Source organism: Theropithecus gelada, chromosome 13 (genome assembly GCF_003255815.1).
Source record: "Theropithecus gelada isolate Dixy chromosome 13, Tgel_1.0, whole genome shotgun sequence".
Taxonomy (NCBI): Eukaryota; Metazoa; Chordata; class Mammalia; order Primates; family Cercopithecidae; genus Theropithecus; species Theropithecus gelada.
In genome coordinates, this window is record NC_037681.1 from 3218770 (window position 1) to 3232457 (window position 13688).

The following is a 13688-nucleotide window of genomic DNA, read 5'->3' on the forward strand; positions in this document are numbered from 1 at the left end:
ATGGGCAGCACCTTAGCTAAGATCGTGGAGATAGAAGCCGAGATGACTCAGACTCAAAAGAACAAGGCCACAGCACACCACCTAGGGCTACTTAAAGCTCGTCTTGCTAAGCTTCGTCGAGAACTCATTACTCCAAAGGGTGCTGGTGGTGGAGGTCCAGGAGAAGGTTTTGATGTGGCCAAGACAGGTGATGCTCAAACTGGATTTGTTGGTTTTTCATCTGTGGCGAAGTCGACACTGCTTAGTAACCTGGCAGGGGTATATTCTGAGGTGGCAGCCTATGAATTCACTACTCTGACCACTGTGACTTGTGTCATCAGACACAAAGGTGCCAAGATCCAGCTCCTGGATCTCCCAGGTATCATTAAAGGTGCCAAGGATGGGAAAGGTAAAGGTCAAGTCATTGCAGTGGCCCAAACCTGTAACTTGATCAGGACATCCTGTTCTGGATGTCCTGAAACCTTTGGGACATAAGAAGATAAATGGAAATGAGCTGGAAGGCTTTGGCATTCGCTTGAACAGCAAACCACCCAACATTGCCTTTAAGAAGAAAGACAAGGGAGGCATTAATCTCACAGTCACTTGCCCCCAGAGTGAGCTGGATGCTGAAACTGTGAAGAGCATTCTGGTCAAATACAAGATTCATAATGCCGATGTGACTCTACGTAGAGATGCTACAGCTGATGACCTCATTGATGTGTTGGAAGGAAACAGAGTTTATATCCCCTGTATCTATGTGTTAAATAAGATAGACTGAATCTCTATTGAGGAATTGGATATCATCTATAAGGTTCCTCACTGTGTACCCATCTCTGCCTATCACCGCTGGAATTTTGATGACCTATTGGAAAAGATCTGGGACTATCTGAAACTAGTGAGAATTTGCACCAAACTCAAAGGCCAATTACCAGATTACCCATCCCCACTGGTGCTTCCTTACTCCAGGACCACAGTGGAGGATTTCTGCATGAAGAGTCACAAAAATCTTACAAAGAATTTAAATATGCTCTGGTCTGGGGTCTCTCTGTGAAACACAATCCTCAGAAAGTGGGTAAAGACCATACGTTGGAGGACGAGGATGTCATTCAAATTGTGAAGAAGTGAAACCTTTCCCCTTTCCCATCTGCTGGGCAAACCACAACAGCCTTCCCCATGATCAAGCACCCTACCCCAGTTCTTTCTGGTTTTGGCAGTCACTGGATCAGGATCCAGGGGAGGGAGATGGAGGCACCCAAACTGGAACTTCATTTGTCTTACCTTGGTGTCACCTTGTATATTGAACTGCATAAAACACCTGGTAGGCTGGTCAGCTACATACAAAAAAAAAAAAAAAAAAAGAACATCAGAGAACAGTGAAAGAAATGAGCACTCAGTGATCTGAAATTCCAATTCCATAGTGAAAAGAATTCTATCTAATTGAACTGATACTCACCTGACGTATTGTCCTCTATCACATCTTCTAAGTTTGCATGTGGACACAGCTCTGACTTGGCACACTCAGAGGAACACTCCTGAGAGGAGAATCTGGCTGAGCCTTAGGAGTTGCACAGAACAACCTTTGCACTTAGCCCATGTTTTCCATGGGACATTGGCTGTTGTTTGATTATACATGGAGTCTATGGATACTAGCCTACAAAAGCAGAAACTCCCCATACTCAGGGCTCAAGGAGTTGTTGTTGTTGTTGTTGTTTTTGTTGTTGTTGTTGTTTTGCCCATAATTCTGGTCAGGCCATTCTTACAACATGTGCAAATCATAGATGTTGTTGTCAATCTCCACAGCTCCCCTGTTGATGTTTGCTCTACTGAGCAGTCTGGTTAGCATGTCACTGCATGATAGATATTTCCAAACCTAGACGCTTTGTCTCTTCGGGGCTATATTAGTTTCACTGGGATTGAGTCACAGGACCTTGGGTCTCTTTGCAAAGAAACTCCAATAGACATTTGATAATTGCAGACTGATATGGTCTGGGTATTTTTCCCTTTCAAATCTCATATTAAAATGTGATCCCAGTGTTGAAGGTAGGGCTTAGTGGGAGGTGTTTGGGTCATGGGGGCAGATCTCTCAGGAATGGCTTGGTGCCTTCTCCAAGGTAACAAGTTCACCTGGCAGCTGGTTGTTTAAAGAACTTGGCAACTCCCTGACTCTCTCTCTCTCTTGCTCCCTTTCACCATGTGATAAGCTGGCTCCCCTTTTGCCTTCAGCCATGATTGTAAGTTTCCTGAGGCACTCACCGGAAGCAGATGCCTGCACTATGATTCATGTACAGCCCACAGAACCATAAGCCAAATAAATCTCTTTACTTGATAAATTAACCAGCCTCAGATATTCCTTTACAGTAACACAAGTGGACTAACACACAGACCTAAAATTCTTCTTGATGAACTACATACCTTTGAAACTTGTAGTCTGCAGGCTCCACCTAAGAATAGTCGTTCCTTCAACTCTGTGATTCTTCACAAGGAACACATCTGGCCTCTTTTCTGGGTTCATATCATCAATTCCCAATACTCACCACTCTTCATAACTCCACCAAATATAAGGCAAATAGCTGGTTATTGGACCATACTTGACTTCGACTATGTTCCCTTCATTTTCTCATTCCTGCAGTCAGCCCACAGTCTTAAAATTCTTATGTGTCAGGAAAGGAAAAAAATCTCATTCTGTGTTATTCTAGTACTATATGAGAAAAATTCTATAATCTGTCTTCTAGTTTAGGCTTTTGTTTTTAAAATACAACATTTGGAATTTCAGTAACTACCTTATTTTATCAGCAACAGGCAATTGAAACAAGCAAAAGAATTTTAACATTAGGATATTCTGTCTTCCATAAATTCAAAGAAGTCTACAAGGAGGCTCAACTCCAAGATTTTTTGAATTGTCCTCAGCCTGCTCTCCCTGAGGACAGCATTGTAGAATGCTCTCTCCACCACCAATATGTGGTGGAAAAATAACTTGTGAAAAGGGAAAGCAGGAAGTTGGGAAAATTGAAAAATACTAATTTTTTCATGTTACCAAATATAATCCTCTTAAATGTATGCTTAAAACTGCTAAACCTCAAAAAGGTATTCAATAAGTGTTGCTGGAAATCTGTGTTAATTGTCTGGCTATTAAGCTGTTTAAGTCTTATTGCCAGATGTAGGCAAGGCAGGGAGGATGAGAATGAGATTTCCCTCAGCTCTTCCTCAGTACTACTGACCGCTTATTCTGAAAGCACTTGGATTATCTCTATTTTTCTTTGGCTTAAACCATGCCAAGGCTGTGGCAGCTGACAGGGCTGTGGATGAGTTTTGTCTGAGGTATCCATGGACAGAGTCCTCAGATGTAACTTATTTCCCGGAGTTCTCCAACATTTTCATCTCATACAGACATATTCTGCTGTGCTGCTTCCTAGACAAACAACCCACTTGGAGCAGGTGGGCCAACCCCCACAGGGAGGTTTGTGTTCAGGGCTCTAACACTGTAGGAGGGCAGTGTGTAACTTGCATGTAGTAATAAACCCCAACATCCTCAGCCTCCACTACGCTAATTCTGAGTGTGAAATCTGTCCCTGCCCCGCTGCCGCTGAACCTGTCTGGGGCCCCAGAGTTCCAGTTAGAAACCCAATAAATCGGATGCCTTGGATGCTGGCCTGGCTTCTGCAGAAACCAATAGAAATAGGTTTTTCCATCACTATGCAGGAGGCTCTGACTAGACTAGCAGGAGATGGAAGCCGGCTCTCTAGGGTTGACGGGTAGGGAGTGTGGAGTCTGGGTCAACTCAATATCTCCAATGGATCTTGAAATAATAGGAGAGAAATGGAAGATTATGTAAAAAAATTGCTCTTGTGAAGCAATTTTAAATAATTTTTCGTTTATTTATTTCAGGATAGCTCAATTTTTGTAATTTCACTTTATATGCCAGTAATATCCAATTTTAAAAATAAAAATATTTTCAACGCACAAGGGACCCTCTAGAAGCTGCCCACAAAACCCTCTCTTTCTATGTCAGAGTCTTGACCAGAACAGAGGCCCTTGATCCTTCTGGAATCTTCCTCACTCTCACAGTTCTAAACATCACATGCCCCACTCTGGAGCACAAGACACGCACATCTAGCCTGTGGACGGAATACGTGTGAGAGGCAGTGGGGCCTCCAGAGCTCACCCTCCCACTCCATCACCCTCCTCGTCCCCCTTCTGTCCTTACAGGGACCCAGAGCATTAGCATCCCCAGGAGTTGAACAGGGAACCTCATTTTGAGAAGACAAACTGAGGAGTTCTGATCAGTGAAGGTAAGGTTAGAACTCAGTATTTATCTTAGACTTATAGTGGAAAGTCCTCTCTAGGGGACAATATGCAAATCCCCTAGTGGGTTCAGCAGTGCGAAAAGAGCCAAGGGGAGGGTGGGGATATCTGGTGTGCATAAAAGGACATATGTCCTCTGTGGGGACCGGGTCTGGTGGCTGACACGTATAATAATAGCACTTTGAGAGGTCTAAATATGAGAATCGCTTAAATCCAGGTGTTTGAGACCAGCCTGCACAACATGGCAACACTCCAACTTCACATACACACACACATACACACACACAGACACACACACAAATTCGCCAGGCATGGTGGCATGTACCTGTAGTTAAAGCTACTCTGGAGGCCGAGGTGGGAGATTGCTTGAGCCTGGGAGATCCAGGCTACACTGAGACGTGTTTGAGCCACTGCACTCCAGGATGGGTGACAGAAAGAGATCCTGTCTGGAAAGGAAAAACAAAAAAAGTTCCATTACTTAGAAACTATTAAAATTTCCCTCATTCACAACCTGAATGGAAAAAGGAACGTATTTAAACACGTTCTGTTTCCTCTAAGAAATTTCTGTTTTGCACTTTCCCAGGCATATTTTACACTTCCTTTTAACAGACTGAGCTTCCATAAATATTTGTTTATACTTATTTGTTTTTTATGTACATTTCAGTGTCTAGTTTTGATTTTATTCTAATACTCAGAGTAAAGGGCACAAATCTTAAATGTGTAACTGAATACAGTTCATGTGTATTCACTATCCAGATGGAGCTACAGAATATTTTACATTCTTCTGATGCTTTTCTCGTGAACTTTCCCAATTAGTAGCTGCTACCCCACCCCAACCTAGGTAACTCTCATTCTGTCATTTAACACGGTAATTTACGATTTTCTGCTTTGAACTTCATATACATCAAATTAAGTAAGTGTGTTTTTCCCAGCTTTTTTCTTCTTCTTTAGTACTTTGGAGGCCTCATTCCTTCCTGTGGACTCAAGGTCCTGTCTACTGTCTTTTCCTGTGATTCTGAAGGATTTCTGATTTGATTTCTTTTAAGGCATAGCTGCTATAATACATTTATTTGCTTATCAAGGAATATTTCTACTTTTCTAATTTTGAAGAATATGTTTACTGAGTACAGAACATATTGCTATTCTTGGTTGCTTTTGTTTTTTTTCTTTTAGCATTTCAATGCGTAATTCCAATGCCTTCCAGCCCCTATTGGTCTTGATTAAAACTTATTCAATGGCTTCATTATTATTTTCACACATATGTATTGTCTGCTTATTTTCTTGATAAATGCAAAATTTTCTGTCTTTCAACATTTTAAGTATAATCTGTTTTCTTATGAATCTCATATGATGTATCCTGAAAAGATTTCATTGAGTTTCCTTTATCTGTAGATTAATGTGTTTTATTACTTTTTAAAAACTTTTGTCATTATTATTCAAAATATTTTTTTCAGCTAGTTTTTTGCTCTCTCTCTCTGCCTTTGTGACTCCCAATTACATATTTACTGGTATTCTTTACTTTGAGTTATGAATCTCTGAGGCCTTGAATAGTTTTTGTAATTGTTTTTCTTCTTTAGATTCAATAGTTTCTATTTATTTTCAAATTAACTGGTTCTTCTGACATCTTAAACTGATGTTGTACCTATGTAAAAAATTCTTCCACCGGGTTATTGTATTTTTATTCTAAGATTCTTATTTGCTCCTTTTTCGTAGTTTCTAATTTATTTAGTCTCTATTCACTGTCACTTTCTTTACAATTTCCTTTTATGTCTTTGGCCATAATTTAAGAAAATAATTATTTGAACACCTGCACGATAACTGCTTTGCAGTCTTTGGTAAAGCCGATATTTAGAACAAATTTGCATCAACTTCTCAGCTTCCACTTACTGTCTTTTGTTGTGGTGGTAGTTTTTTTGTTTCTGTTCCCTCAATATTGATCATACTTTTCTTTTTTTTGAAAGAGTTTTGTTTTTTCTTAAGACTGTACATTTTAGATAATACATTCTTCTACCTCTCTCTGCATTATGTTTTATTTTCCTGAGCATCTTCGAGTTTCTTTATAGTTACATGTCCAAAGTTATAGATAGCCCCTGACTTAACAATGGTTGAATTTAAGATTTCTTAATTTTACAATAGTATCACAATGATAACTTACAATGGAGCTTTAAGAAGATAACCCCATCGGAACTGTAGGAGCAGCAGTATACCAAAGAATCTATCTCCCACTTGGTGTTTGACCACTGGTGTCTCTGCTCATTTTTATACTTAATATTTAGTTTGCATTCATAGGAGCTCCCCAAGTGCCTATATAGCTTAGTAGTCATCAATGATTTGGGAAGTTTTGCTCAAATATCTGGAGCTCATAAATCCATATTCTGCCAATCCATCTGTGTGTGGTTTGAGGAGTTCATGCAAAATGCAGCCAATTCTTGTCTTTCTCTGTTTTTACTTTTCATCAGGTCCTCTTGGGTCCCTGTCACTCATACCTGCATCTTCCATGACACCAGAAATGTGTACAGAAGCCATCTCAACAATGTGGCTCTATCATTTCCAGGAATTCTCTATTAAGTTTTAGCTGCTCTGCCACTTTTCCTGGCCAGCGCCATCACCTTGGGCTAGCAAACCTGTGGGATTTCTCTGTTCATTTCCTACAGAGGTAATCACATTTAGCCAAAACCAGTGAAAGATCTTACTCCACTCCCCACCCCAACTCAAGTTCACCCACGTTCGCAGCAAGCTGCAGTTTTTGCTGCCATCTTTATGTTGGTAAAATTCCAATTCTATAGTTTATGGTAAGTGAGGTAGGGCAAAAGGTAGCAGTCCCAGGTAGAAGGTCCCAAACTTTTCCTGACCTAACCCACAGCTCTAGTACTTTTTTGTTAAAGAATATATACTTTTCAATTTACTTTTTTTGTCAGTTTCCAGAGTGCTCACTTCACTGATTTTGATATTTTTCAGCTTTAAACTTACATTTGTATTTGTTTTTTGGTGTTTATTTTGGCATAGAGAATTTAATGAACTCTATGTGACACTACAAATACTCTACGTGCCTTCTAAACTGAGTTTGAATGAATAGAGTAGCTGCACTGAAAGGGAATTGGAGGTATGAACTAACATAAGTGACTTTGGAGTTAAAATTTGTGCTGTTCCCTCAGTTTAAAGAGAAACTAATCACTTAACAAACTTTAAACTCTAATCCCTGGATTTCACACTGTCAGAGGAATGCACTACCAATGTTTAGGATGCCTGTTGTGTATTCTAAAATTGAGCAAATAAATGAATACACATAATGGGAAACACCTGGTTGGCAGGGAACATGACCTTACCTATCCCCACCACTTACAGCCAGGAAGGCAACATCTGCTAGAGCTTCCAGACCAGCAGTTCTATGTCTGCCTGAATTTGCCAAGGGGCACAGCCTTCTGTTACCCTGCAACCACCAAGATGGCAGGGCTGGCAACCCCACCTTCCCTACGCTCCATAGCCAGGTGGGTCACACCCATTAGAGTTTCCAACCCAGCAGTCATGCATCCATCTGAACTCTGGGGGCAGACACAACGCCGTATTTCCCCAGGAAGCTCACAGACAGCAGATTAGGGCCTACCTGGCAAGGATACAGCTTGTTGGCCAACTGCAGCCCCAACCTGAGGGAGGCCCATGGATTAGAATACCCACCAAAGGAGGCACAAATACAGAGACAGTAATTGGAGGAGGCTCCTATAAGACTCAGGAGCAGAGTAGAATCAAAGCCAGTTAAGCAAACCCACCTTATACTATAATCCAACCCCCAAGGGCGTAAAAGAAGAAAAAAGCAAAACAATCCATCTAAAGTACAGTAGCTTCAAAGATTGAAGGAACATCAGCCCACATAAATGAGAAAGAAACAACGTGAGAATTCTGACAACTCAAAAAGCTGAGTGCCTTCTTTCCTCCAAACAAATGTACTGGTTCTCCAGCAAGGGCTCTTAACTGGGTTGAGATGGCTGAAACAAAAGAAATAGAATTCCGAATATGGACAGTAATGAAGATCATCGAGATTCAAGAACATTAAAATATAATTCAAGGAAGCTAAGAATCACAGTAAGACAACACAGGAGCTGACAGACAAAATGGCCAGTGTAGAAAAGAACATAGCCAGCTTGATAGAGCTGAAAAACAGACTATAAGAATATCATAATGCAATTGCAAGTATTAACAGCAGAGTAGACCAATTTATAGGACAGAATCACAGAGCCTGAAGACTTACTTTCTGAAGTAAGAAAGTCAAGCAAGAATAAAGAGAAAATAATGAAATGAATAAAAACCCTGAGAAATATGTGACTATGAAAAAAGACCTAATTTATGACACACTGACATCACTGAAAGAGATGGGAAGAAAGAAAGGAAGTTGAAAAGCATATTTCAGAATATGATCTATAAGAATTTCCCCAACCCAGCTAGAGAGGCCAGCATTCAAATGCAGGAAATGCAAACAATCCCCGCAAGATACTTAACAAGAAGATCATCCCCAAAACACATAATCATCACATTCTCCAAGGTTGAAATGAAAGAAAAATGTTAAAGGCAGCTAGAAAAAAGAGCGGGTCGCCTACAAAGGGAAGCCCATCACTCTAACAGCTGACCTCTTAGAAGAAACCCTACAAGCCAGAAGAGATTGGGGGCCTATATTCTGCATTTTTTTTTTTCCTTTTTTTTTTTTTTTCGAGACAGAGTCTTGCTCTTTTGCCCAGGCTGGAGTGCAGTGGCACTATCTCAACTCACTGCAACCTCTGAACCTTCTGCCTCAGCCTCCCAAGTAGCTATAACCACAGGTGTGTGCCACCATGCCCAGCTAATTTTTGTATTTTTAGTAGAGAAGAGGTTTCACTATGTTGGCCAGGCTGGTCTCCAACTCCTGACCTCAAGTGATCTGCCCACCTCGGCCTCCCAGAGTGCTGGGATTACAGGTGTAAGCCACTGTGCCCGGCCTTCAACATTCTTAAGAAAAAGAAATTCCAACCAAGAATTTCATATCCTGCTTAACAAAGCTTCATAAGCTAAGGAGAAATAAGATACTTTTCAAACAAGCAAATGCTGAGGGCATTTGTTACCACCAGGCCTGTCTTACAAGAGCTCCTGAAAGAAGTACTAAATATGAAAAGGAAAGACCATTACCAGTCACTAAAAAAACACATTTTGTTACACAGACCAGTGACACTATAAAGCAACAATACAAACAATTCTGCATAATAACCAGCTGACAATATAATATAATATAATAACCAGCTGCATAATAACCTGATGACAGGTTCAAATCTATACATATTAATACTAACCTTTAATGTAAATGGGGTAAATGTCTAAGATATTCTAACAAATTCCAGTTAAAAGGAAAAGAGAGGCAAGGTGAATAAAGAAGCAGGACCCAACGGTATACTATCTTCAAAAACCTATCTCACATTCTCAAAATAAAGAAACGGAGAACATTTTACCAAGCAAGTGGAAAACAAACAAACAAAAAAGCAAGGGCTGCAACCCTACTTTCTGACAAAACAGACTTTAAATCAACAAACTTCAAAAAAGACAAAGAAGGGCATTACATAATAGTAAAGGGTTTAATTCAACAATAAGACCTAACTATCCTAAATCTATGGGCACCTAACACAGATACACTCAGGTTCGTAAAGAGCTAATAAGAGACTTATATTCACACACAGTAATAGTGGGAGACTTCAACACCTCACTGACAGTATTAAACAGATCATTGAGGCAGAAAACTAACAAAGAGATTCAGGATGTGAACTCAACGCTGGACCAAATGGAGCAAATGAATATCTACAGAACTCTCCATACAAAGACATACAGAATATACTTTCTTTTTATTGCTATATGGTACATATCCTAAAATTGACAATACAGTTGGACATAAGAAAATCTTCAGCAAATTCAAAAAACCTGAAATCTTACCAACCACACTCTCAGACCACAGCACAATAAAAATGGAAATCAAGGCCAAGAAAATTGCACAAAATCACACATTTTCATGGAAATTAAGCAATCTCCTCCTGAATGGCTCTTAGGTAAGTAATGAAATTAAGGTAGAAGTGAAAAAGTTATTTTGAAACTAATGAGAATAAAGACACAACATACCAGAATCTCTGGGACACAGCTAAGACAGTATTAAGAGAGAAATTTATAACACCAAATGCCCACAACAAAAAGTTAGAAAGATCTCAAATTAACAACCTCTCATGACAACTAGAAGAAATAGAGAGGCAAGAACAAACCAACCTTAAAGCTAGCAGAAGAAAAGAAATAAACAAAACCAGAGCTGAACATAAGGCTATAGACATGAAGAAACATACAATAGATCAATGAATCCAGGAACTTATTTCAAAAAGCTATTAAGATAGATAGACCACTAGCTAGACTAATGAAGAAAAGAGGGAAGATCTAAATAAACACTATTAGAAATGACACAGAGGATGTTACCATTGACCCCACAGAAATGGAAATAGCACCAGAGACTACTATGAACATCTCTATACACACAAACTAGAAAATTGAGAAGAAATGGATAAATTTCTGGACATACACATCTTCCCAAGATGGAAATAGGAAGAAATTAAATCCCTGAGCAGACCAAAAATGAATTCCAAAATTGAATCGGTAATAAATAGCCCATCAATCAAAAGAAAACAAAGAAAAGAAAAAAGTCCAGGACCAGATGGAGTCACAGCTGAATTCTACCAGATATAACAAACAGAGCTAGTACCATTTCTACCGAAGGTATTCCAAACATTTAATACAGAGGTACACATTCCCAACTCATTTTCCATGAGGCTAGTGTCATGCTGATATCAAAACTTGGCAAAGACACACACATACAAAAAAGAGAAAACTTCAGGTCAGTATTGTTGATGAATATAGATGCAACTGTCTTCAACAAAGTACTAGCAAACTGAATCCAGAAGCACATCAAAACGCTAATCCACCACAATCAAGTAGGCATTATCCCAGGGATGCAAACTGGTTCAACATATGCAAATCGATGAATGTGATTCATCACATAAACAGAAGTAAGGACAAAAAAACCACATGATTATCTCCATAGACGCAGAAAAGACTTTCAATAAAATTCAACATCTGTTCATATTAAAACTCTGAATAAACTAGACATTGAAGGAACATACTTCAAAATAATAACCGCCATCTATGACAAATCCACATCCAGCATCATACTGAATGGGAAAAAGCTGGAAGCATTCTCCTTGAAAACTGAAACAAGACAAGGATGTCCTCTGTCACCACTCCTATTCACATAGTATTGGAAGTCCTGTCCAGATCAATCAGGCAAGAGAAAGAAATCAAGGGTATCCAAATGGGAAGAGAGAAAGTCAAACTATCCCTGTTTGCAGACAACATAATTGTATATCTAGAAAACCCCATAATCCCAGCCCAAAAGTTCCATTTGCTGATAAACAACTTCAGGAAAGTTTCAGTATACAAAATAAATGTACAAAATTCTCTAGCATTCCTGTACATCAACAACAGCCAAGCTAAGAGCCAAATCAGGAATGCAATTTCATTCGCAATTGCTGCAAAAGTAATAAAATATCTAAAAATACAGCTAACCAAGGAAGTGAAAGTTCTCTACAACGAGAATTACAAAACATTGCTCAAATAAATCAGAGATGACACAAACAAATGGAAGAAAATTCCATGTTCATGGGTGGAAAGAATTATTGTTAACATGATCATGCTTCCCAAAGCAATGTACAGATTCAATGCTATTCATATCAAACTACAAATGACACTCTTCAAAGAAGTAGAAAAATTATTTAAAAATTCATAGGGACTAAAAAAAGACCCCGAATTACCAAAGCAATCCTAAACAAAAAGAACAAAGCTGGAGGAATCATATTGTATGCCTTCAAACTGTACTGCAGGGCTATGGTAACCAAAACAGCATGGTGCTAGTACAAAAACACATAAAATGCAACAGAATAGAGAGCCCAGAAATAAGGCTGTATGCTTACAACCATCTGTTCTTTGATGAAGCTGACAGAAACAAGTAATGGGGAAAGAGTTCCCTATTCAATAAATGGTGCTGGGATAATGGATTAGTTATATGCAAAACATTAAAACTGGTCCCCTCCTTACACCATATACAATAGTTAACTCAAGATAAATTAAAGATCTACATTTAAAACCTAAAACTATAAAAACCCTGGAAGATAACTTAGGAAATATCATTCAGGATATAGGAACTTGCAAAAAATTCATGACAAAAACAAAAGCAATTGCAACAAAAGCAAAAATTGACAAATGGGACTTAACTAAAGAGTTCCTGCACAGGAAAACAAACTATAAACAGAGTAAACAGACAACTTACAGAGTAGGAGGAAATATTTGCAAGCTACACATCCGAAAAAGGTCTAATAGACAGAATCTACAGGGAACTTACACAAATGTACAGGCATAAAACAAATAATCCCATTAAAAACTAGGCAAAGGATGTCAACCGACACTTTTCAAAAGAAGACACACATGTGGCCTCCAAGCATATAAAAAATTGCTCAATATCACTGATCATTAGAGAAATGCAAGTCAAAACCACAATAAGATATCATCTCACACTAATCTGAATGACTATTACTTAAAAGTCAAAAAATAATAGATTCTTCACAAAAAAGACTCCCTTTCTTGTGAAGAAAAGGGAACACTTATACACTGCTGATGGGGATATAAATTAGTCCAACCATGAAAGCAGTGTGGTGATTCCGCACAGAACACAAAGCAAAACTGTTATTCAGCCCAACAATCCTACTACTGGGTATATGCCCAAAGAAATATAAATCTTTCTACCATAAAGACACACGTATGTTTATTGTAGCACTTTTCACAATAGCAAAGACATGGAATTAACCTAAATGCCCATCAAAGATGGACTGGCTAAAGAAAATGTGGTACATATACACCATGGAATACTACACAGCCATAAAAAAGAATGAAATTATGTCCTCTGCAGGAACATGCAAGCCATTATCCTTAGCAATCTAATGCAGAAACAGAAACCAAATACCGCGTATTCTCATTTACAAATAGGACCTAAATGATGAGAACACATGGACACAAAAAAGGAAACAACAGACAATGGGACCTACTTGAGGTAGGTGGTTGAGAGAAGGGAGAGGTTCAGGAAAAACAACAACAACAACTGTTGAGCACGACAGTTAGTACCTGGGTGACAAATAACCTTACACCAAATCCCCAAGTCTCAAGTTTACCTATATTACAAACCTGCATATGTACCCCTGAACCTAAAATAAAAGTTAAAATACTTTTTAAAATGTGATGTTAATGACATCCCAAAGTGATTATTTATTCACATTTGCTCAGATAATTAGGAAGTAGTGTAAAGCCTT

At 38.9% G+C, this 13688-nt stretch overlaps 1 pseudogene; it reads left to right on the forward strand.

The window, feature by feature from the left end:
* LOC112604941 lies at positions 1-1104 on the forward strand (annotated as a pseudogene).
* Positions 1105-13688: the final 12584 nt, after the last annotated feature.